This window comes from Jaculus jaculus, chromosome 12 (genome assembly GCF_020740685.1).
Source record: "Jaculus jaculus isolate mJacJac1 chromosome 12, mJacJac1.mat.Y.cur, whole genome shotgun sequence".
Lineage (NCBI taxonomy): Eukaryota > Metazoa > Chordata > Mammalia > Rodentia > Dipodidae > Jaculus > Jaculus jaculus.
The window spans coordinates 86,925,395-86,951,135 of NC_059113.1; positions in this window are offsets into that span (position 1 = coordinate 86,925,395).

Here is a 25,741-nt window from a genome sequence, read left to right on the forward strand (position 1 = left end):
CTCATTCTTTTCTGACAAGTCCATATACATGATCAGATCCCATTTCCTTTCCAAACCTCTCCTTTTCTTTCCTAGTGTTAGGAACCCAGTCCAAGCCTTTACACATGCTTGGCAAGCCCTCTCCCACAGAGCTACAGCCCCACCAATAAGCCACTGCTTCTTCTTGTTGATATTGACAATGATGATGATGATGTTTAGTTTTTTAATATTTCCTTTGTTTGAGAAAGAAGGAGAAAGAGAGAGAGAGAATGGGCACCCTAGGGCCTCTAGCCACTGCAAACGAACTCCAGATACATAATGCCCCCTTGTGCATCTGGCTTATGTGAGTAGCGGGGAGTGGAACCTGGGTCCTCTGGCTTCACAGGCGAGTGTCTTAACTGCTAAGCCATCCCAGATTGTCTTTGAACTCACTATGTAGCCCAAGCTAGCTTCAACCCCTCAATACTCTTGCCCCAGCCTGCACAGCACCAAGATTACGAACATGAGCTACCTTGTGAGCAGAGAGAGAGAGAAAAAGGAGTGAGTATGGCACACCAGGGCCTCTTGCCACTGCAAACAGATTCCAGATTCATGTGCCACTTTGTACATCTGGTTTTACATGGGCACTGTAGAATTAAACCTGGGCCTTTAGGCTTTGCAAGCAAGTGCCCTTAACCACTAGGCCATCTCTCCAGCCCAGAAGTAAGTTTATTTTTTTTTCCTTTGTTTTTTCAAGGTAGGGTCTCACTTGAGCCCAGGCTGACCTGGACTTCACTATGTAGTCTCAGCTTGGCCTTGGACTCATAGTGATCATCCTACCCCTGCCTCCCAAGTGCTGGGAATAAAGGCATGTGCCACCATACCCAGCTCTTTTCAGAAATATATTTATTGGGCTGGAGAGATGGCTCCACAGTTAAAGTGCCTGCATTCCATTCCACAGTACCCACATAAGGCCAGATGCACATGGTGACACATGTGTCTGGAGTTTATTTGCAGTGACTGGAGGCCCTGGTGTGCCCATTCATATATATATTTGAGAGGGCAATATATATATATATATGTCCCTCTCAAATAAATATTTTTAAAACGTTTATTCATTTATTTATTTATTTGCAAGCAGAAAGAGAGGGCACACCAGGGCTTCTTATCATTGCAGATGAACTCCAGATACATGCCTTTGTACATCTGGCTTTATGTAGGTTCTGGAGAATTGAACATGTGATAGAAAATTTTGCAAACAAGCACCTTTAACTGCTGAACCATCTCCCCAGCCCCAGAAGCAGTTTTCTTTTTTAAAGAGCCATCCCTAAGAACTATGCCCTGCTTTTCAGAAAGATAGTGTATTACCCCTCAGAGGCTACCCATAGATGACCCTGCACAGGGCCCAGGAAGCCCACAGATGAGAGTCCCTGCTAATCTAGAATTCCCCCTGTTCTGTGCAGCTCTGTGATAATCGGCCTGAATTCCTTTGATCCCAAGTGGAAGCGGACAAAACAACCCCGAGACAACCCAGGGAAGCCAGCAGAGAGATCCCGGTCTTCTCGGTGGTAGTGAGAACATCTTCTGTGCCGCAGGACTGGTGTTCTTACAGAACTTTCTTCTGAAGCTGTCTGCACTTTTGGATTTTAAAACCCACAGGCCCCAGGATTCTTTTCTTTCTCAGAAATGGATGGTTCTGCTTTTCATTTAAGGTGCAGTTTCGAAAGAAGCAGCCTGTGAAACCAATTAACTAATTGGAAATCACTTAATGACTGTGGCAGCATTTTGGATTTCTGGCATTGGTTCACAGCAGTCAAGAGAAATTGCTTTCCAATATTATGATAAGGTAAGCTGTGGAGGTCTCACAGGGGGCGGCTGACGGCTGCTGAGAGGAACAATCAGCTCTAATATGCCCACCAAAATAATGGAGACATTATAACACGGAACTCAGTGATTGTAAAGTAAGCAAAACATAAAAATCCAAAGATCTGTGGAGATGTGCTGAGAATAAATGTGCAGCCATAGTTCCTTGCAATGATTTTTGAGAGCTTACAATCTTCCACAGACATTACACTGTGGAAATTGCTCTCACAGAGAAAGCCAGGCATGTGTGCAAAGAGAGGTGACATGAGGAGAAGGGGGAAAGAATAGAGCCAGCACTCATTCTAGAACAATTGTCCAATTAATTGTGTGAGTATGAATATAGGCATTGTTCACATTAGGGAAATAATCTAGCTAATTGCTCAAGAGTTAACAGAGCCAGAGAAAATAAATTACCCCAAACACAATGTTTTATCCATTTGCCATTTGTTTGTTTCGAGGTAGCAAATCCTCTTTGCATATTTCTAAAGAGTATATTTCATTAGAGCCAAAATCATTTCTGTAGAAACAATATCAGCAATCTGTAATATCTCTAATTCCTTTTCATTTTAAAAAAGAGAGGCATGGAAACACGTGTTGCATTGGAGATTTAAAATTGCTTTGAGATGGCTCTTGTCCCAGGTCTCAGAACTATTTTGAGAGCAGAAATTCTCTTCATATCCCTTGGCCTTAGTTTGCTCAACTGTAAAATGGACTATTGCATTAAACAGGTATTTACACGATGATCAGATTTTGCAAACTGAAAGGAAGGAACTGTAGATTCTTCTGGCAATGACAAACCCTCATTTTTTCTTCCCTATTGATACAACAGTGGGTAACAGAGGAGATGACTCAGCCATTAGAAACATTTGCGTGCAAAGATTTCTGTCCCTGGTTCAATTCCCCTGCACTCACATAAAGCCAGATGAAAAAAAAAAAAGTGGCGCAAGCCCCTGGTGTTTATTTGCAGTGATAAGAGATGCTAGGGCGTGGCAGACAAACACACACACGTACACGGGCATGTAAATAAGATAAAATATTTTTTTTTAAATAGTAGGTAAGAAAGACTGGGAGAGAATGAGTGTTATTTTCCAACAAGGAGGAACTTCAATACACACCCTTGTCACTTCATTGCCTGCATTTGGTGCTTTCCTGGACCCTGGCTTTATTAATTCAGTAATGATAATCAATATTGATACCTCCCCTAAGTACTACTTGAGACCCTTGCTGTGATGGTTTGAATCTTAAATACCCCCCCCACACACACACACACACACACAAGCTCTTGTCTTGAACACTAGCCCCAGTGTGTGGTCATAGTTTGCAAGTTGTGGAGTCTTTAAGTGGTAGGGCCTGGACTGTGGAAGTTGTTGCCTAGGGCCAAGCTTTTAAAGTTACCACCTCCAATTTGTGCTGTCTGGTTCCTGTTCAAGAGCCATGAATAACCACAAAAGATGGTGCTACTGCTATAATACCTTCCCCACAATGAGGGACTGAAATAGCTCTGTAACCATGAGCCAAAATAAACCTTTTCTCCCTGGAGTTGTTCCTTATATTTGTAAGTTTTATTTTGGTCTTGGTGAGATGAAAGTAGCTAATACACTTGCTTGTACTTGGTCATTACTCAAAGGATGGAAGGATGAAAGATATTCTCCTCGCAGATAGAAACACAAATGAAGGCGTGTCTCACACAAGTCACTCTGCCAAGCAAGAGCCCACACAGCTATTGAACTATAGTAACCCTTTCTTCTAATTTCTCATATGTCAGATGCTCTAAGAAGCCCTTGCTTTATAGAGCCACATCCCTAAAGTCCTTAACAAAGCAAAGCATCCATGGTAAGGAGGGCACCATTAAATTATAATAAGGAGGAACTGAAGAAATAGTGCAATTGGTAAAGTGATTGGTTTGTAAGCATGAGGACCTGGGTTCAATCCCAAGAACCATGGGGTACAGGGAGATCCCGGTTTGTAGTCCCAGCACTGGGGAGATAGAGACAGGTGAACCCCTGAGACTCGCTGGTAGTCTAGCTTACCAGGTGACTTCCAGGCCAATGACAGACTCTCTCTCAAAAAATGGTGGACAGCACCTGAGATGTGACACCCAAGATTGTCCCCTAGCCTCCATATGCAGCCTTAGCTACATAGCAAAAACAAAAGCCAGCCTGATCTACACAAGATTCTGGCTCAAAAATACTACATGAGATCCTGGCTCAAAGAAAAAAAAAAGAAAAGAAAAACTAAAACAAACAAAATTAAAACAAATTTTCCTTCCTGTGTTGGGGAAAAAAATGTTTAGTTCTTTTCTTGAGACTTAATTTCACTTACATTCCAGAGAATGACATCCTCCCAATAATTAAGATGATATCAAGAAATCAATGCTGATGACTTGGTATATAATTACCAGTAAAGATGATCAATTAGCAAAACAGAACACTGATCTAATGATATGGTGAAGGTGCAACCACATTAAGAATTTCCCTGACAAGCTGAAAAGAAGACAGGATCCAGGATGGGGAGAAGGAGACAAAAAAAAAAAAAGATAACGGGAGGGGACTATGATCAAAATACATTACATACATGTATGAAAATTTTCAAAAAAAAACTTTTTAAGGGCTGGAGAGATGGCTTAGCGGTTAATTGCTTGCCTGTGAAGCCTAAGGACCCTGGTTCGAGGCTCAATTCCCCAGGACCTAGGTAAGCCAAATGCACAAGGTGGAGCACGCATCTGGAGTTCGTTTGCAGTGGCTGGAGGCCCTGGGGCACCCATTCTCTCCCCCCACCCTCTCTCTCTCCGTGTGTGTGTGTGTGTGTGTGTGTGTGTGTGTGTGTGTGTCTGCCTCTTTTTCTCTCTCTGTCTGTCACTCTCAAATAAATAAATGAAAAGAACTTTTTTAAAAACACTTTTTAACCAGTCATTATGGCACATGCTCTTAATCCCAACACTTGGAAGATAGAGGTAGGAGGATGTCTGTGAGTTCCAGGCCAGCCTGGGACTACAGAGAGACTTCTAGGATAGCCTGGGCTAGAGTGAGACTCTACCTCAAAAAAATTTAAAAGTTTTAAAAAATAATTTCCCTGGGGTGGGAGAGATGGCTTAGTGGTTAAGGTGCTTGCCTGCAAAGCCAAAGGACCCAGGTTCAACTTCCCAGTACCCACATAAGCCAGATGCACAAGGGGACACACACTTCTGGAGTTTATTAGCAATGGCTAGAGGCCATAGCACACCCATTCTCCCTCCCTCTCCCTCTCCCTCTCCCTCTCTCTCTCTCTCCTCTCTCTCTCTCTCTCTCTCTCTCTCTCTCTCTCTCTCTCTCTCTCTCAAATAAATAAATAAAAATGAAAGAAAATAAATTTAAAAAAAATAATTTCCCTGATGTAAGTGGGAAACTAAATTCCAACACTCTGGAGGTGGAGACAGGATTAAGAACTCAAGGTCATCTTCAGCTACATAACAAGTTCAAAGTCAGCCTTGGCTAAATGTGGCCATGTCTCAAACATACACACACAACATACTCACATTGAATTTCCCACATGTGAAATAAGAGGAAGACATGTCAGCCTTCTTAATAACAGAAGAACTTCCACCATTTCAAAGGAGAAAAATCCTGAAAATTAAGCTCCCTGATTCATTCTGGGTGTTTTCCCAGAGGACACAGCCACAGCGAAGCACATGATTCAATGGACAGCATTCCAAAGACTGTCCCACTTAGAGCACATCGCATGCTGACCAAAAGGTGAGGTTTTACCTAAGAGACAGGCTAAATGCCAATGTTTGCAGCCTCATTTGCAATGCTCTGGCCTCTAGAGCTTCAATGTTCCTGCTTAACAAATGGGGAGCCATTTAGTCCATTGCACAAAGACGAGATCAAGGCCAAAGTCTAACAATAGCGCTCGTCTCTTGGAGTCCTTGAATTAGTGAATGTTATTACAAAAAGCAAATATGCTTTTATCTAGGGTGTTGCTTTTCCCTCTGCTACCTTCTGTGGTTTTGCCCATAAACTCATAGTGTGTAGTTAAATTGGACAATTACCAAGCCAGAAGTGCATAATTAATGAACAGTCACCGTATATGTTTGGGAAACTGTGACCCAATCATGGATCAGATAGCTGAACCACTAAAATAAATGACTTGTTCCACTCATTACCTGATCAGCATTTGTTTAGAAGTTCCTGGGTGCCCTATCAAAATTCTAATCAGTTCTATTTAAATTACATTTTTGCGCTGCATTGTTATAAATGCTAATTTATGCTTAGAATGAAACAGCTTTATTTCTTACCTCCTGAAGAAATGGATGAATAAAAACATACTTCTTACAGGGCATGGAAGATTATCAAGGGTTCACTGACTATTGGATTTTGCACTTGCCAGAGCACATCCGGCAACTCCAAGCTGTGGCTTTAGAAGACAACCAGGAAACTCAAGTCCTCCCACAACAAAGCCGTGGCTGCGAGGAGGCTCACAACTGCTACCACAGCATCTGCGACCCATCACCAGGACTCCGCTGATCCCACTTGGGGTGTGTGTGTGTGTGTGTGTGTGTGTGTGTGTGTGTGTGTGTGTGTGAAGTGTGAGTGTGGAGGGTCCAGAGGATAAATTCTGGAGTCATTCCTCAGGTCACCTTTTATTTTGAGATAGAGTCTCTCAGTGATCTGGAACTCACCAATTACACTAGATTGGCTGGCCGCAAGCTCCAGGGACCCTGTCTCCCCTCCCCTGCAATGGGATTATAAGCATGTGCCACCACACCTAGCATTTTACATGGGTTCTGTGAATTGAAGTCAGGTCCTCATGCTTGGGAGGCAAGCATTTTACCAACTGAATTGCATTCCTACCCCTTCCCCCTCCTCCCCCATTTGATTTTGACAATGACTTACAGGCAATGGATGTATCAAATGGCAATGCCACTTCTCTGTCACAGGCTTGTCTCCAGAGAATTCCAAAACGATACTCTAAGCAACTAAAGTGCCCTCACCCAAGAGCAGACTGAAGCACCATTTTGCTTTCTCTGACTTACAGCATCAGGATATTCATAGCCTAGGGGTGGTCTAGACAGGCCTGAAGTCATCTGGAACTAGAGACCTCATAAGAGAGAGAAGACTGAGTGAGAATGGTGTTCTGGTAATAGTTAAAAGTCACCTAATAAGAGAGACATCACAGGTCCTACTTTATTAGCAAGTGTGAGCACATATATGTACACATGTTCATATGTGTGTGATGTGTGTATTAATAAGCGTGTGTATGTGTGTGTGTGTGTGTGTGTGTAGGCCAGAGGCCAAAAATAAGTGCCTTCCCCAGTCACTCTCCACCCTAATTTGTTTTAATATTTTGTTTACTTATTTACTTATTTATGATAGAGAAAGAAAATGGGCACACCAGGGCCTCCAGCCACTGCAAACAAACTCCAGATGCATATGCCCCCTTATGCATCTGGCTTACGTGTGTACTAGGGAATGGAACCTTGGTCCTTAGGCTTCACAGGCAAGATCCTTAACCACTAAGCAATCTCTCCAGCCCCATGCCCCTTAATTCTTGAATTAACCTAGAGCTCCCCATTTTTTTTTGACTAGCTAGCCAATAAACCCTAGAGATCATCCTGTCTCTGCCTCCCCAGGGTCGAGAGTAAAACCCTGTGCCCCCATGTACAGAGATTTTTTTGTTGTTGTTGTTTGTGTTTTATTTATTTATTTGAGAGCGACAGAGAGAAGGAGAGAGAGAGAGTGGGAGAGAGAGAATGGGCACTCCAGAGCTTCCAGCCACTGCAAACGAACTCCAGACACGTGTGCCCCTTTGTGCATCTGGCTAACGTGGATCCTGGGGAATCCTGCCTCAAACCGGGCTCCTTAGGCTTCACAGGCAAGCGCTTAACCGCTAAGCCATCTCTCCAGCCCACGTACAGAGTTTTACATACATGCAGGAGATCTAAACACAGGCCATCATGTGTGTGCAGCAAACACCTTATCCATGAGCCATCTCCTCAGCCCCACAGGTCCTATGGTTAAAAGTGCTTCCTACAATGCCATTCCTCCCCATCCAGCCCAGGCTCTGTGTCTGTGGAAGTGTCAGTGAGCCAGCTATTACCCAGCGCAGAGTGGGAGGCATCAAATTCAAAATTCATTGCAGAAGTAGGAATATATATATATATATACACACACATGCTGAGGAATTACCATGAGAGGATTGAATTTCCAAGTGCAAGTCAGCAGCAGCTGCTGGGGATGCGGGCCCACCTCCATCATCCCACACCAGCGGTCTCTGGGGTAGAGGGGAGTGAGGCCTGGCTGGATCCGCTGCATGGCCAGAGGGTTACAAAACACGGGTTCACACAGGCATTTAACCTCCTTAAGCAGTGCAATGTGGCTGAGGCTTAAAACAAGGCTGGAACATTTTCTCGCTTATTATCACCTTGATAGCCTGTTCCTGTAGCTAGGAAAGAGTGTCACGAAGAAGGGGGGCAGAGAGGACACTGGGAGGAAGGGTGTGCCACATTTACTGATCGAGAGGAGGAAAGCTGCCTCTTTCCTTCCCTGAGTGCAGTTGGGAAGAAAGGAAGGACATGGCTCAACGTGGTTCTACTTTTTAAACAGAAACTGTTTTCCAGATTACATGGCTAACAGCTTCATGGGAAAGGGGAAGAAATGAATAGCTTTCATTCGTTTTCTTTGAAACCTATTCAGCACAGTTTGAAAGCAAAATTTCCCTACGAAACATTTATGTCGTGGTGGCATTTCTACAAGATCCAAGGGCGAGGGAGAGGGAGCAGAGACAGGAAAAGTAAGGCGGAGTCTAGAAGTAGCTGAACTCAGGTCTGTGTGGGGAGGACCACCAGTATTTACCCAGCAGGAAGAGGCTGCAGTGGTCTTCAGGGAGAAAGCAATATGAGAGCCCTGTTGGGGTTTGAATATCCAATGTCTCACCACAGGCTCATTTTTATACACCCGGTAGCCAGATGGTGGCACTGTTTGGGAAGTTTGTGGAAGTTTGGGAAGGCGGAACCTTGCTGGAGGAAGTGAGTACACCAGAGGTACTTCCTGTTCACCCTCTGCTTCCAGATTGTGAACACAATGTGACCAGCTCTGCTCCTGCCCCTGTCACCATGCCTTTCCTACTTCCCCTTGAAAGGGTTAGCCCACAATAAACCCTTCTTTTCCATAAGTTGCTTCTGGTCAGGAATTTGTTCACGGCAATGAGAAAGCAACTGATACAAGTTCCTTCCCCACACCTTCCTACAGAGGGGCTAGCTAGTGAAGCATGGCTGCCACTCCATGGTTGAAACCAACCAGGAAAGCAGTCTTAAGAGAAATTAAAATTCTACAGTGACGTGTATGAATCTTGTCAATCCTGATCATTTTTCTAAAATCTCTCTCATCTGGCCAGGTGTAGTGGCCCATGCCTTTAATCCCAGCATTCAGGAGGCTGAGGTAGGTGGATCAAGATGAGTTCAAAGCCACCCTGACACTACATAGTGAATTCTGGACTCGACTGAGATGCTGCCATGGGAAGAAAAAAAAAAAAACTCTCATCCTCCTCTAAAACCTGTATGAACTAATCACAAATCAAAGTGCAGTGAGTGGTGGGACTATGTTGATTTAATAGTCCCAGTGCAGTCCCCGCCCCAGAGAATGTGCACACCCCATGGCCTGAGGTCTTTAGACTGAAATGTCCTGGATACAAACATTAGCCAAATCCTTGTATCATTTGCTTTTGAGTTACAGAATTTAACTTTTCTAATCTAAAAAAAAAATAAAAATGCATTTAAAAAATAAAAATGGGGCTGGAGAGATGGCTTAGCGGTTAAGCGCTTGCCTGTGAAGCCTAAGGACCCCGGTTCGAGGCTCGGTTCCCCAGGTCCCAAGTTAGCCAGATGCACAAGGGGGCGCAAGCGTCTGGAGTTCGTTTGCAGAGGCTGGAAGCCCTGGCGCGCACATTTTCTCTCTCTCCCTCTATCTGTCTTTCTCTCTGTGTCTGTCGCTCTCAAATAAATAAATAAATAATTTTTTTTAAAAATGCATTTACGGAAGGAATGTGTTTTGTATACTTCATTTACCGCTGTATTTTCAGACTGTCATGTTTACTCACCATTGTTACTTTCTATTGTCATGGAAGGAACTTTTGTTTTTTGTCTCTTTTTTTTTCAAGGTAGGTTCTCACTCTAGCCCAGGCTGGCCTGGCGTTCACACCACTTTACCAGCTAGGCAGTCTCCCCAGCACTATTGCAGGAATTCACTATTAAATGGCCACAATTTTCCTAACTCAATCCAGAATAAATGATGGAGGGATTCACAAAATCCTAGTTATCATTGACCACAGGCCAATAGTTACATTTCTACAGGAGAAATTCTCAAGGATACAGTTCCTCTTACTAAAAACATGAGACAAAAGGCCAAATAAGAAGACATAGTCCATCTGTGACAGGAGTCATTTACTGTATCAGGTTAGCCTCTATCCACATCAGCTACCAAAGTGATGAGCTAACAAAGTAGAAGCCCTTGACATAGCACTGGGGGCCTTTGCAGATTGAAATTGGTAATTACTCAATATTACATATACTATACTATTCAACCATCTTAGCAATTACTTACAAGATGAACAGGCTGTGCTTATTCTACTGGAAGATGGTATAAATCTGAAATAATTAATGATACAAATTCCTTAGAACTCAAAACTTCTTGCCTGGTTACAGAAATGAGAGAAATTTAATATGAGATAATATGAAAAAAAGCATATTCCTAAACTTGAGTTTAAAAACAAAATTTTTTGTCAGGTGGTTCACACCTTTTTTTTTTTTTTTAATCCAGTCTGAAGCAGAAGGATCCCTGCGAATTCAAGACCACTCTGAACTACTGAGCAAGTTTCAGGTCAGCCTGGGATAGAATGAAACCCTGCCTCAAAAAAAAATTAAATTAAATTATTTTTAGGTACATTGTGTTTTACCAGGAATCATGTGAAAAATCAGAGGGGCTCTTAATTTGCTAAAATATCAGTACAAGGCAGTGTGATATGACCAATCAACATGCTAATTCAATTTAGATGACATTAATAGACATCTAGTCCCAAATAGCAGAAGAAATAATTCTTTTGTCTAGTGGCCACATGTCACAGCTTATAGAGAAAAGTCGCTACAATATCTACTGCCAACTATGTGAATTTGTACAAGTCATGTGATTGGAGTCTTTATGTCCTTATCTTAAAATGGAAATAACAGCTGACAAACATATTCCCATAAAATTGTAAAATCAAATGAGTCAGTTTCCATAAAAGCATTTTTGAAAATCACAAAATGCCATTGTACTGGACATCTGCTGTTTGCTAACCAGCAAGCATCCGCCTCTTTCTGGCAAACACAATCCAACTCGCCTTGGGGAACCTTAGTTCCCTTCTTCACCATGTGGTGAGCCCACTCGGCTGAGGTCACAGGGTGGCTTAGAAATGGACACCTGATCCAGGCACAGACAAGGAGACCTGAGGACACTGTGCCAGGCTCATTTAGTCAAATAGGAAACTGAATTCTGTGATCACATCCTACAGCCCGGAGAAACATCAACCTAGAGCTGAAACTGAGCCAAACCAGGCATGGTGGTACTTCCCTGGAATCTTTGGTAGATGGAAATGGAAGGATCAGAAGTTCAAAGTCATTCTCAGCTGTATAGAAAATTGGAGGACAGTCTGTCTCATAAAACTAAAAGAGACTAGAAAGATAGCTCCATGATAAAGAGCTTGCTGTGCAAGTGTGAGGACCAGAGCTTGGATGTTCAGCACCCACATAAATGTCAGGCAGGTATTGAAGAACCTGCCTCCCAATACTGATGAGGTGGAAATGGGATTCCAGGGCAAATTGGATAGCCCTGGATTCAAGGGAGAGATCTTGCTGATATGGGACTTTGGGGCTGTACTTGAGAGCAATGGAGCCTCACCTGGGCTCTTAGGTGGGCTGTGACTCAGGAGCTAAGGCATCAAGCACTCAAGGTCAAACAGCTGCCACTGAATCAGTGGCCTTCTTGCGTTCTTGTCTTACAAATTCAATGAATGAAATTCACAGAGCACAGGAAGGTGAAATATAGATTTTAAAAGTTTATTAGAGCTTAATAGAAGGAAAGGACTCCTGTCTGTATGGACAGGAGGGAGTCCAGGAAGGAGAACTCATCAGGTGACTTTATTTAGGGTTTTTATGGAAAGCACAGGTTTCCACATCCCAAAGACCAGAGTCGCAGGTTACTACATGACAAAGACCAGATTTCACAGAACATGGGGGAGAAAGACCAGACTTCTGTAAAATGGGACAATATTTCCAGAAGTCTTAGGTAGGGATTAGAGTTTCTGTCATCTAGGAAGGATGTAAACTAAATCTAGAAATCTCTCCTGGAGGATATAATCTTCCTGGGAAGAAAGAGACAAGGAAAAAAAAAAATCCAGATTCTCCTTCAGGCTTAATGATATTTCCTGCTTTTAGTCAAGGAAAAAAAAAAAAAATTCAGAGCTGAAGAGTAGCTTAGTGGTTAAAGGCACTTGCTTGGAAAGCCTGATGGTTCAGGTTCAGTTCCCTAGAACACAAATAAAACCAGATGCACAGAGTGATGCATATGGTGGAATTCAGTTGCCCATTCCTCCCCTCCTCCTCTCTGTTTCTCAAATAAATAAATACATATTTTTAAAAAGCATTCACTTTGGGGTTCTGTTATCCTGACTGCCTAGCCAATTTCTGTCTGCTGTCATTGCCTCAGTAAATATGGTGGAGACTGAAAAAAGAAGACACCCAACATCAACCTCTGGCCTCTGCGCACACCCACACACATGTGAGCACACACATGTGCAAACTAGTAAAAGTTAAAAAAACAATGAAGCTGAACCAATGAAAAGAAGGTACAAATGAAAGAGACATGGAAACTAGCCCTTATGACCTCCTTATGTGATGTTCCAAATCAGATCTTCCCAGCAGAAGACATTGTCCCTTGGATCATTCTGTTCTCCAAGCCCCTAGATTACCTCTCAGGTTAGTTTGAGCAGTTTTATGTCACTCTCAACAGGAGCATCCTGCAATTGTGCATTCATTCTAACTCTCAGCATATTCAAATAGTTATTCAAATATATGGAAATAATAAATGAGAACAATATTCAAATGGAGATTAGGGAGGTGGATTATAGATGGAAAGAGATTAAAATCAAATTTACAAAATGAGACATGAAAGTAGAAGGGGGACTATTTGGGAAGAAGAGAAGGAGCAGGCAGGGGAAGGGAAAAACAGGACAGGTAACTGATAGTGGGAATATGATTAGAGTCCATGCTAGACATGTATGAAAATGTCCTAAGGAAGTCCATGATTTTGGACAATGAGTACATGCTAACAAAAATAAAGCATGAAATCTATGCTTAGATTGTTTTGGACTATTATAATTATGTTAGATAGTTATGTTGCATTGTCTTTGCTAATCCAGGAAATATTTCATTACGAACTGTACCTCAGATTCTAAAACTTTTATAAGGAACTACATAAAAACTTTGTTCTAAAAAGCATTGTGCTGCATTCTGCTCCTGGGAACTCCATGCCTCCAACCTACCCCATGGTGTCTTCCTGGTCCTCCCGCTGGGCTAATAGCCAGCTCTGCCACCACAACAGCAGACCCCTTCCCCTTTGCTGATTAACAAGGCTTCCCCACCTTCTTTAATGGCTTGTTCCCGTTGTGATTCAATCAGGGCATTGCTAGGAGTCCCTCCTGGTGCCTCTCCAGGACCACTTCTATTTGCTTTGTTTTTACATATTCATCCACAGTTTGAGAAAAGACAAAGAAATGTCTTCATGTTCCAAGGCTGGGATCAATGTGACATGTGGAGAGACTCTATCATCTCCCAGACAGAAAGGCCTAGCATCTGGTCCAGGGACTGACAATGGACTACCCAACTTTTATTTACAAATGTCTTTGTCAATAAAGATTTATTCGAACTCAACAATGCCTGTTTGTTATGTATTATTTATGTGCTTCTATGTAGCAGCCTTTGCAGAGATCATATTACCCACAAGGGCTAACACATGTACTCTGTGACTCACGACTGGAAACGGTTGACTTCCTGTGATCTAGTCCCAGTCAAGTTTTGTGTTAGAAGTCTGGGCGCACAAAGCTAATGGCAGACAGGAGGCGCACCCACGTCAGTTCCACGTGGTAGTGTATTCATGTTCTATTCTTATCTACCTGTTAGGCCATAGATGCTTTGTAGGCAGATATTGTACCTTCTATTATGGCGTACCCCAAACAATAGAAGCTGAATGCTGTGGTCTCTATTAGAACAAGCTAAATACCTGGGCATGGTAGTAATGCAAACCTGTAAGCCCAGAGGCTTACAGGTGAGAGAGAGTCATCTGAGTCTGAGGGTAAAGCCCACCATAATAAAATTATAAGTTGGCCTGCCGTGGTGGTGCATGCCTCTAATCCCAGCATTTGGGAGACAGAGGTCAGAGGATCGCCGTGAGTTCAAGGTCACCCTGAGACTACATAGTGAATTCCAGGTCAGCCTGGGCTAGAGTGAGACCCTACCTCAAAAAAAAAAAAAAAAAAAAGGATTATAAATAGATCTTTACCAGGTGGGCAAGGCCTCTTTTGGCTTTTCACCTGTCCTGAGCTTCCGAGTCCCCGCTCTGGTGAGCCCCCATTCCCACTGGGCTCCCTACCCTTCCTGCTTCCACATGGCAGCCGCTGTCTGTGCTTCTCTCTAATCTAACAAACTCTCTTTAAGCCTCACCCTCGGGTCTATGGATTTAATTCTTTACATTCCTAAGACAAGAACCCAGGGTACCCTAAATTTATTGATTCATTGGCAAGGAGCCCCAAAGTCCCCATAACAACGTAGATGGAAGCATCCCGAATATGGCAGTGATGGGAGAGAGACATATTTGCTAAACTGGGTATTTCTCTTGGGTCCCTCCAGCAAAAATGGAGGAAAATACAAGAGGGTGGGTTTCATCATCATATCTACAAACAACTACGTTCATCAGCCATGTGAGGGGGACATGTTCCCCATCCCAACAGCACACGTGAGACCAGAAGGAGAGGAAAGGAGATTCTTTCCCTGAAGCCGGGGCACCCAAGAAGTGTGTCAACACTTTTACATTTATTTTTTTTTTATTCATTTGCAAGGAAAGGAGAGGAGACAGAGAAAAAGAGAGAGGGGGGAGGGACGGAGAGAATGGGCGCACCAGGGCCTCTAGCCATGGCAAACGAACTCCAGATTCATGTGCCACCTTGTACATCTGGCTTTATGTGGGTACTGGGAGTCAACCCCGGGTTGTTAGGTTTTGCAGGCAAGTGCCTTAACCACTGAGCCTTCTCTCCAGCCCTGTCAACACTTTTAAAACTTAGCAGTGTGTCAAACAGCATGGCACATTGTGGAGGAAACTGTAGCCGATGGCATTTCTCCTAATTCTCTCCACAAAAGGCATGATGATACCACCGGACATCAGGGGGCTCCCCTGTGCCACCCCTGCCCTGTCATTTTGAGTCACCTTGTCTCCTTTAGAGTTTGTAGCTATAACTCTCAGCTTGTGAGACTTTACTGTCTTTGCACAATAGCATTTCATGTACATTACATGAAGACTTTGAGCAGTGAGTAAAGTATCCCTGCCATCTAGCCCAGCCTCTGCCAGCAAATGATGTTTATAATGTTGTTTTGTACATTGCTAGTCCTTAACTTGGAAATCTCCTAAGATTCGTGATCCCAGGAAAACAGGGATAGCCATGTGGTCATCCTTCACCCCACCTCTCATTGTTATCGAGGATAGCAGGAAAAGATCCCCCTTGAGATAAACGATCCCTGTAGGACCTAACAGGAGCATTCAAGAGCAATACAGTCTGATCTCTCCATCACCACCCCCAATTCCATTCCTTCCTTTGATACTAATACTAAATTTAATGCTAATAGTAATTTCTTTCCAGTCTCTTAATCCATATTAGGAGTTGAAGTGTGTGTGTGTGTGTGTGTGTGTGTGTGTGTGTGTGTGTGTGTGCAGGCACGTGTGTGCATTCCTCTGTGGAGGATACAGCTCACTTGGTAGCATGCACAAGAGCCTTGGGATCAATTCCCCAGCACTACATAAATCAGACATAGTAGCATATGCCTGTAATCCTATCAGAAGTTCAGGGTCATTCTTGGCTACAAATTCAAGGCTAGCCTAGGCTACATGAGACCCTGTCTCAAAAAAAAAATCTAGGAGAGATGGGTCAATGGTTAATGAACATGCTTGCAAAACCTAACAACCAGAGTCCAAGTCCCCAGTACCCACATAAAGCCAGATACACAAAGTCGCCCAGGTACCTAGAGTTTTTTTTCAGTGGCTAGAGGTCCTAGCCCACCCATTCTCTCCCTCTCCCCCCCCCCCCACTGCTTGCAAATAAATTTAAAACTATCTTTTAATCTATATTCCTCTGACTTGTAGTATACTCTGTTCACGCCTTGTTGGCCAGGAAAGTCGCCTAGAACTGATGAGAACCAGTGAATGCCCACATTCAGAGGGCCTATCCCCCCCAGCCACCATCTTCCTGACACCATGCGTTTGCTCCTTTGCTACATAAGAACTCAAGCTGGGTGACAGGCCTGTTATTTTTAAAAGCCTTTTCGTAGTGTCTATACCCAGAGCTGCCTCATCACAGTTCCCCGCTGCAAATGAGGAACTCCACATTGAGAATGGATGGGGGTTTCAGCCAGCGCCAAATGTCTCTCCTTCTGCCTTTTTGTCTTCCGGCAATCAGAACATGTAAGGGCCCAAATGGAGAGTAAACACAGAGCCCAGGTTCCTTTCATCCCATAACATATGTCGTGAGGGGGGAGGGAACCACCCTATTCGCAGATTCAATCAGCCATCCGTTTTCTGAGACTTGAATCCTAACCTGAAAGGGATGTTGGGGAAGCGGAATGTGGGGACTGCTTGAGGTAATAGGTATTCCGCGGCATACCTGAGTCTTGCAGTCATTATCTTCCCTGCGAGCACTTCTGTATTTATACATAATGAGATCATTACCAGGCAGCTATTCCAATTTTATTCAGACTTTAATATTTCTTGAAGGGAAAAAAAAATAGCATACAAAAGGGTTTGTGATGCCAACTCAATCAGACGCGCTGTTGATGGAAAATTATTCAAGTGCAAGCCAGAACAGGATAAAAATAATAATAATAATTTCAGAGAGGTTTCTGTCAAAGCCGAGTTCTCCTGTGACGACGTTTCAAGTGAATGTATAGAAGAGTCCAGAGGTGAGGGAGAAAAATAACAATGAACAGAAGAGAGGGCAGTGTACGGGATTTAAAAGGAGGCGCAGTCTAACTATTGAGGCTGGCAGGGCAAGGGCCTCCTGCGGAGACTTGACTCCCACCCCAGCTTGCCGAAGGTAATTAGACCTGAGAAGCAGTTTCTTTCCCACTGGGCTTTGCCTGGAGTAGACAGGTTTTAGGAATTAACTCTTTGGTGGGTGTGTTAGTTTCTTTTGTAGTCGAACAATTCCTCTTTCCACAACAAGCTAGAAAGAAGGAACTCTATCACACCAGTCCTGTGGTATGTGCAAGCAAGAAAGAACAGAGAGAGACAGACATTCTTTCTTTTTGCCCAGTAAGCCTCATTCATACGAAATGGCTAGAAAATAATGTCTTGCTGATCAAGTATGCTGAGTGAGACTCCATCAGCTTTCAGCAAATTAGAAAATGAAATGGAATCATCAAACACTAAAAGTGAAACAAAAAACCAATCTCTCTCTGAGGGCCCACCTTGGGGATCAGGCCAAGCCCTGGTCACAAGGATGAAAACTATTCAGCCCCAGCTAGCAGTCTTTGAAGTATTCACTCCTAATAGGCATTCCCTAGATGTTTGCACTTTGGAGAAACACGAGCTTACTGATTCTGGGATCTGTGTTTTATCCTGAGATTACAAATCCAAGAAGAGTATCGTTTTAGCTCTCTGCTCTCTGTCCTGAAACTGCAGATGGAAAAGAGCAGATGGAGCAGGAAAGCAGACTTGTCATCACATAAACATGAAATGGAAGGATTCTGGGTCTTTTCTTTTGGCACTCATAAAGCACCCATTCTTTTCTCCCTAGATTTCCCAAACACGCCAGCCCGAACTAAGACTGGGGGAAATATATAATGTTCATACTGTCCACTGAGTCCCCAACATTATTTTAAAACAGACTTGGTAGCTTTTGGTGTTCATATTATCCAACTGAATTAATTCTGGAAAAACTATGAGGATTAATTTATAAATCCCAGTCTTGGAATGCATTCAGTATTTAGAAATCAGTTTAAAGGAAGGAGGGAAGAATAAAGGGAAGAAGGAAGAGAGGGAGGGGGCAGAAAGATTTCATGGTTTCATCTACAGAGCTAGCTCTCCTACAATCTGTCAGGGGTGTCCAACCCTTTGACATTGTGACAGTGTGTACAAATGTGATGGGGCACATTCATAGCCACCCTGGGGATACGTACAGCCTGCAGGACATAGGTTGAATACTCTTGATTATATTTTGGGGGCGGGGGAAGAACCAGCAACAAAACACTTGTAAAAACTCTTAAATTTAAAAGATTTAACCATGAAAGTGGGAACAATGCTCTTTTCCAGACAAAACCCATAATAGCTAGTTAAAGTGATCATTTTACAATTAACTCCTCAAAAGGGAAAAGAAGAATTATCACAAGCTAGAATTACTACATTTCTACCCATGGTTCACTATTGTATGTTAGCAAGTAGAGTGGGCATGCCGAGGGAGAGGATTCCTTTACCACTGACATGCATTCTCCCAAAGGCATCCTTCCCTCCACTCCCGTTGACCAGGGACACCTGCCTCTGTGTCAAGTTTTGTTCTTCCTTACATCCTTAAAGAGACCTCTCTCTCTTCATACAGCAAGCTCCTCTCCAGCATTCTTGCCCCAGTCTCCACTGTCCCTTTCTTGCTGACATCAAATATACCTGTGTTCCTTTCTTGTAGCATCCCAGCTAGGCTGGTTCTCAGCAAACATGGCTTCCAGCCCCACTCTTCCCGGTGCCAACACAAGACTGACAAGACTGATGACCATGGCTTCCACTGGATCCCACACACCATGCCACTGAAATTAGTCTTTGAGATCATCAAATCCAACCTTTTTTGCCAAAGTAAAAATGACCCTGATGCTGAGAAGTGTGGGCTCTGACAGGTGTGACCAAAGAAACTTTTCTCGCAACCTGTTTCTCTGAGCTCCCACACTGCCCCTTCATTGTCTGTCCTTCTCCGCATCGTTTTGACCAGTCCCACCCCTGATCTGTGAGGCCCTTGGCTTTATTCAGAGCAGGCAAGCCAGCTACAAGTGGGAAGGCTTCCAAGATTACACTCTATTCCTCTCCAACTCGACCATTCAGCCATCATTGCACACAGAGCACTCCTCTGTACCAAGTGTCTGACTGAAGAGTCGTCTGTGTTGAAGAACTGTGCCTCATGGGATTTTCTATCTAATAAGGTAAGAACATCTTTTAAAAAGCTTGTACATCAGGGGGCGCACATGTCTGGAGTTCGTTTGCAGTGGCTGGAGGCGCCCATTCTTTCCCTCTCTCTCTCTCTTTCTCTCTCTCTCTCTCCCTCTTTCACATCGTTTCCTTATGGAGGGTCTCACACTGACCTCAGAGCTGTCTGCTGTGGTCAGACTAGTTGACCAGCAACTCCTAGCCATTCTACTGTCACCACCCAACAAAGGACTTGAGTTACAAGTGTGCCTGGCCACGCCCAGCTATTGACCTGGTTGTTGGGAACTTAAACCCAGGCAGTTCAGACTCAAGCACTCCTACATACTGAGCTACCTCCCCAGCCCTGGAACACCTATTAATGCAAAATTAGATTAATAGATAATTAAATCACACCTCAGAAATCACAAAGAAAGTTAACGTCCATTTTGAAACAATGTTAACACTACTATTCAGATGGAGTAAAATAAAATTATGTTTAAGAAAAACATATTTTAGGGCTGGAGAAGATGTCTTAGCAGTTAAGGTGTTTGCCTGCAAAGCCAAAAGACCTTGGTTTGATTCACCAGGACCCACGTAAACCAGATGTACAAGGAGGCACATGCATCTGGAGTTCGTTTGCAGTGACTGGAGGCTTTGGCGCTCTCTCTCTTTCTCTCTCTCTCTCTCTCTCTCTCTCTCTCTCTCTCTGTCAAATAAATAAGTAAAAATATATTTAAAAATCTATTTTTAATATCTATAAAAACTTTGTTAACATAATTAAAGCAGTATAACAAATTTCCACCAGACTTGGTGGTACCTGTAATCCCAGCACTTGGGAGTCTGAACCAGGAGGATCATGAGTTCAAAGCCAACCTAGGCATCATAGGGAGTTTTGGTCTCAAAAAAAAAACACTAACAGGGGCTGGAGAGATGGCTTAGTAGTTAAGGCACTTGCCTACGAAGCCTAAGGATCCATGTTCAACTCTCCAGATCCCAAGTACGCCAGAGGCACAAAGGAGGCAAGCACAAGGCCGCACATGCCCACTAGGTGGCACAAGCATCTGGAGTTCAATTGCAGTGGCTGAGGCCCTGGTTCACCAATTCTCTCTGTGTGTATGTATCTCTCTATCGCTCTCTGTCTCTCTAAAAAGATAAAAAACAAAAATAAAACACTAACAGGACTAGAAGGATGGCTCCATGAATAAAACACTCATCATGCAAGCAGTAGGACCTGAGTTTGAATCCCCAGAAAACCCACATAAATCCAGATGCAGAAACAGGAGCATCAGCAACCCCAACATGCCTATGGCAAGAAGGGAGGTGGAGAAGGAGAATCAGAAGCCTGTGCTCCCACTAGCTGACGTATGAAAAGCTCTACCTTGAACAAGGCAAATAACAGTAAAGGGTAGAAGGCAAGGAACAGCACCCAAGGCTGTCGCTTAACCTCTGCATGTATGCAGTGGCACACATATGAAGACACACACACACACACACACACATACACACACTTTCCCTAACTGATAGCTTGGCAAGGTACTATTCTATCAATGCTCCACCCCTTCAGAAAGCCAAAAGTTGTGGAAGAGTTCATTAGCAATATCTATCTACAAAGGTTCCAAATACACAGATCGTTTACTGTTACACATATGAGCCAGAGATGAGGCTTGTGGCACAGGACTGTAATTCCAGCTTCTCAGGAGGCAAAACCAGGAGCATGGCAAGTTCAAGGCCAGAACAAGCTACAGAGTCAGTTCAAGTCCAGCCTGGATAACTTAGTGAGACCCAGTCTCAAAGCAAAAGTGAAGAGTTCAGCTGAAGAGATGGAACCGCAGTTAAGGTATTTGCCTGCAAAGACTAAAAACCAGGGCTTGACTCTCCAAATCCCACAAAGTGGTACATGTATCTGCAGTATGTTTTCAGTGGCTAGAGACCCCTGGAATGCCCATTCTCTCTTCCTCCCTCTCTCTCTCTCTCTCTCTCTCTCTCTCTCTCTCTCTCTCTCTCTCTCTCTCTCTCCCCCCCCCCCCTCCTCTCTCATCTCTTTCTCCTTGCAAATAAATAAGTAAAATATTTTTAAAAAGAATAGACAGGTCTTGTTTCTTAAAAAAAAAAGTTAAGAGCTGAGAGATTAGCTTAGTGGCAAAGTGCATGCATAGGGTATGTGCATTCCTTGACTTAGTCCACAGTATATATGCCACCTCTTCCCAGAACAATAAAAATGAACATTTTCTTATGAAATATTGTAGGGCTTTTTAACCTGCCCTTGTACATAACCAGAAAATACAGTCACAGTTTTGGCTGGAAGCCCACAAGGTCCTGATTGGTTTTTCCTATAAATAGTTTTCTCTGTATGTGCTCTGGAGAGTGCATAAGCCTGTTTCATTTCCACAAATAAAGTCTTAGAGCCTTACCACCCCCCATGATTATCTCACTACCATTTAAACTGCTGTTGCAAGACACCACACTTAGTACAAAGCCACTGTCTATCACAGTTCACTCCCTAATTTCTGAGACTTCCCGAGATATTTCTCTCCTGCACCTCCAGAACCTAGATCTGTGACGAGGGAATAAATTGTCCAGATATTATATGTGAGAGTGGCCAAGATTAAATTTCTCTGCCTGCAAGATGTACTCTGATATCAGATTAATAAGATTACATGGACACTCTGGAGCAAAGTGCCACCTTTAATCATTTCCCGAAGTGGGCCACCCAGCCTCCCACTTGTAGGTTCATGAACAACAGGGAAAAGATCACCAGGCAGTGTCAAAGGCCAAAACACCTCGTATCTGAAGCCCTTCTTCTTATGAAGGCTCTTATGAATCAAAGCAAGGGCATAACCACCTCATCTTTCAAAACTGGGAAAGAGAAATTGAAAACTCTGAGAGTTTGCAACAAGGGAAGCCAGGAAAATTCCATTGATATCAGGACCACATTGCCTTTGTAAATCATACCCATTATGTTGTACATTAACATCATGAAATAAAACCAAAAGAGAGTGAACTTTTAAATTTTTATTTTATTTTGTAAAAGGTTATGCTTCTATATCCCCTCTCCCCCTGCCCCCATTCCACTGAAGGCAAGCCTCAGTGAAAGGACTGGTGTTCACTGTGGGATCCTGAAGCCTCAGTCAGGCTCTGTTGTGGGGACCATGCCTTGAGGTAGTCCTTCCCACCCCATGGCTCCTAACAGTCTGTCCCCTACTTACTCTGCAATGTTCCCTAAGACAAGGCAGGCCTGTTAGAAGTCTGATTTAGCGTTGAGTTCCCTATAGCCTCTGTTTTTTATGCTTCCATGAGGTCTGAGTGACCATAATGTCTGTTGCCATCTCCCTGGGGCTGGCTGTCAGGCTGGCAGTGAGAGCAGTACTCAGGTGACCACTTCCTCTGAAGTGTCTCCTGGGCCCCAGCAGATGTGCTGTAGGTGACCAGTCTCATGGAAGGCAGTCAGCTATCTTTTTGTGTGGTATTGATAGATCTTGGATCTTCCCAGTAGTCTCTGCCACCTATAAAACAAAAGGGATTCTCCAACTAAGATTTAGAGAACTTGGATTAAAGGAGAGAAGCATAGTTATCTGAAAGACTGTTTGATGTTTGTGGTGGTTTGATTCAGGTGTCCCCTATAACTTAGGTGTTCTGAATGCTAGGTCCCTAGCTGATGGAGATTGGGGAATTAACACCTGGAAGCAGCGTACTGTTGGGGATGTACTTATGGGTGTTACAGAGTTTTCCCATGCCAGCATTGGGCACGCTGTCCTGTTGCTATTGTCCACCTTATGTTGGCCAGGGGGTGATGTCCACCCTCTGCTCATGCCATAGTTTTCTCCTGGCATTATGGAGCTTCCCCCTCAAGCCTGTAAGCCAAAATAAACCTCATTTTCCCACAAGCTGCTCTTGGTTCAGTGATTTCTACCAGCAATGCGAACCTGACTGCAACAGTAAAGTTGGTACTGTGAGTGGTGCTTCTGCTGGACACCTGACTGTGTGGCTTTGGCCTTTAGGAGCTGATTTTCAAGAGGAATGTGAAAGGACTTGAAACCTTGGACTAAGAGACACCTTGCAGTGCTGTAAGTACAGCTTCATGGACTATTCTGGTCAGAGTTGAAAGACCTGAATGCAATAAGAACTATGGACTATAAGGTTTGGCTTGTGAAGGTAAGAAACAGCTTTGCTTTGACTAGGCTAGAAGCAGTTTGTGTGAGAGGCTTGCTGTTATGCCCATGACCCGAGAATTTGTACAGGATTGCTTTGCATAGAAATGGACTGGTGTGAGCAGAGGTATATGGCACAGAAATGAAATCTTTGGGCTGAAACTTCTACCCATTCAGTTGCAATTATATGAGAATTTACAACCTTTGAGATTGGGCCAGTTGACCTGACTTGCACTGGAGCAACAGGAAGAATGTAGACTCTTTTCAAGGGGCCTGAGTGCTCAAGGAGTGTACTGTTCTTCAAAGTTTGCTTTATTCCCCCCTGGATTAACAAACTGGCACCCTGTGGTGGTTTGAATAGATGCCCCCCAATATATTCAGTTGTTTATTTGTTTGTAGATTGCATCTGCAGTCACCTGGCTGGAGGCAATGTCACTGGGTGGCTCTTAAGGTGTGGTGGTGTGCGGCGAGCCCCTGACCAGCAGGAAAAGCACGACCAGCAAACGAAGATCCTTCTCAATCACACTTTATTGGAGAGCCTCTTGGTTAACAGGAAAGTTGATGGCGAGGGGCGAGGAGGGTAGGATTACAGCTGCTTTTATAGGGCCGAGCACTATGGGGCATCTACTGATTGGCTGCCAAAGCTCACCCGCCCACAGGAGCCAAGGGATAGGCTTAAGACAAGGTGCGTCAAGCGCATGCGCAACCTCAAGCAAGGTTGACGCCAAGGCGTTGCCTAAATAAGGAAATGTTTACCTCAAGACTGGCAGGAAGCCAGCGCCATCTTGTAATGGCATTTGCATTGGCTCCCTACAGTTCCCCCTTTTTTATTAACTTATGGCATAGCTCAGGAAAAATAGCCACCTTCCCGATCAGGTCCACACCTCATGATGTGTTGACCGATCAAGGGAAGAAGTTCAACCTCCCCTTCCTCAGTGCAATGGGACAGATCCCCTGAGAGTGCAAAGGCGGCGGTCAAACGAAAGCTACCAGATCCCTGCCCATCCTCGTGCAATGGGTACTCTGAGACCCTGAGGGTGCAAGGGCCAGGGGAGCTATTTGCCTTTTAAAGCTGACAGCCAAATTTGGGGGGAGGAACCACTTTCCAAGGCAGTGAGCGCTTGAGAAATGACCACCTTGTCTCTCTTGGTCTGGGCTCGCAAGCGGCAAACCAACCAGAGGCAAAGTACGCATCCTCCCAGGCAGCACACCAGGAACATTCCCACTCCTACCCATTCCTTAAAATAAGAGAACACTCTTTAGATGGGAATTTAGGGCTGTCTGAGTCTCCAGGGCCACGGTAGTGGAGGAGGCCAAACTATTCAAAGTTTCAGCAGTCTGTACCGAAGTGGCTATGGCCACACCGGCTGTTGTGGCAGCAGCTGCTATTGCGGCCACAGCCGCTATCACCGCTGCCGTGATACCAAAATCTCTTTTTTGTCTGAATAGCGATAGCGTGCTGGGGGCCTCTACAGGCACAGGGACCCACCTGGGCACCCTAAGGACCATAGCATACTAAGAACGAACAGAAACGGTGGATGAACACACACCGGCGCAGGGGCAAAGGAAGTATTCCTCCCACAGCCATGTCCAATGTCATTAACACCCTCTTCCACTTGATTCTCTGTAAGGAGGGTCCCGGACACATTATTGCAAGCTACAAGTCCTCCTTGTAACAGTACAAAGGGTGTAAAGTCCGTGCAGCTGCCATTTGTTCCACATAAAATCCACTTTGAAAATGGAGTTGTAAAGAAGCGAGGGAAGACCGTGGCAGAATGGAGCACCAGCATAGGTTTGGGAAAGGTTGACAGAATACCCCAACGTGGCTCTCCTTTAATGGATTCCAGGCACAGGAGGAAGATTGTCCATAAGACATTTATCATCTCCGCCCTGATGGACATCACTGTCTCCTGGACCCTCCTCCGGAGATCACTTGACTGTCCTCACCAGCCGGGCTGGAACCCAATGAAGGGAATCCTGTTCCGACGTCTTCCTCTCCGTGTGTCAAGTTCTGGATCCTCTTCGGCTCCTTGCCCGGTGACCACAAAACACCCGGCGTCCCAGGTTTCGGCACCACTTTGCGGCGAGCCCCTGACCAGCAGGAAAAGCACGACCAGCAAACGAAGATCCTTCTCAATCACACTTTATTGGAGAGCCTCTTGGTTAACAGGAAAGTTGATGGCGAGGGGCGAGGAGGGTAGGATTACAGCTGCTTTTATAGGGCCGAGCACTATGGGGCGTCTACTGATTGGCTGCCAAAGCTCACCCGCCCACAGGAGCCACGGGATAGGCTTAAGACAAGGTGCGTCAAGCGCATGCGCAACCTCAAGCAAGGTT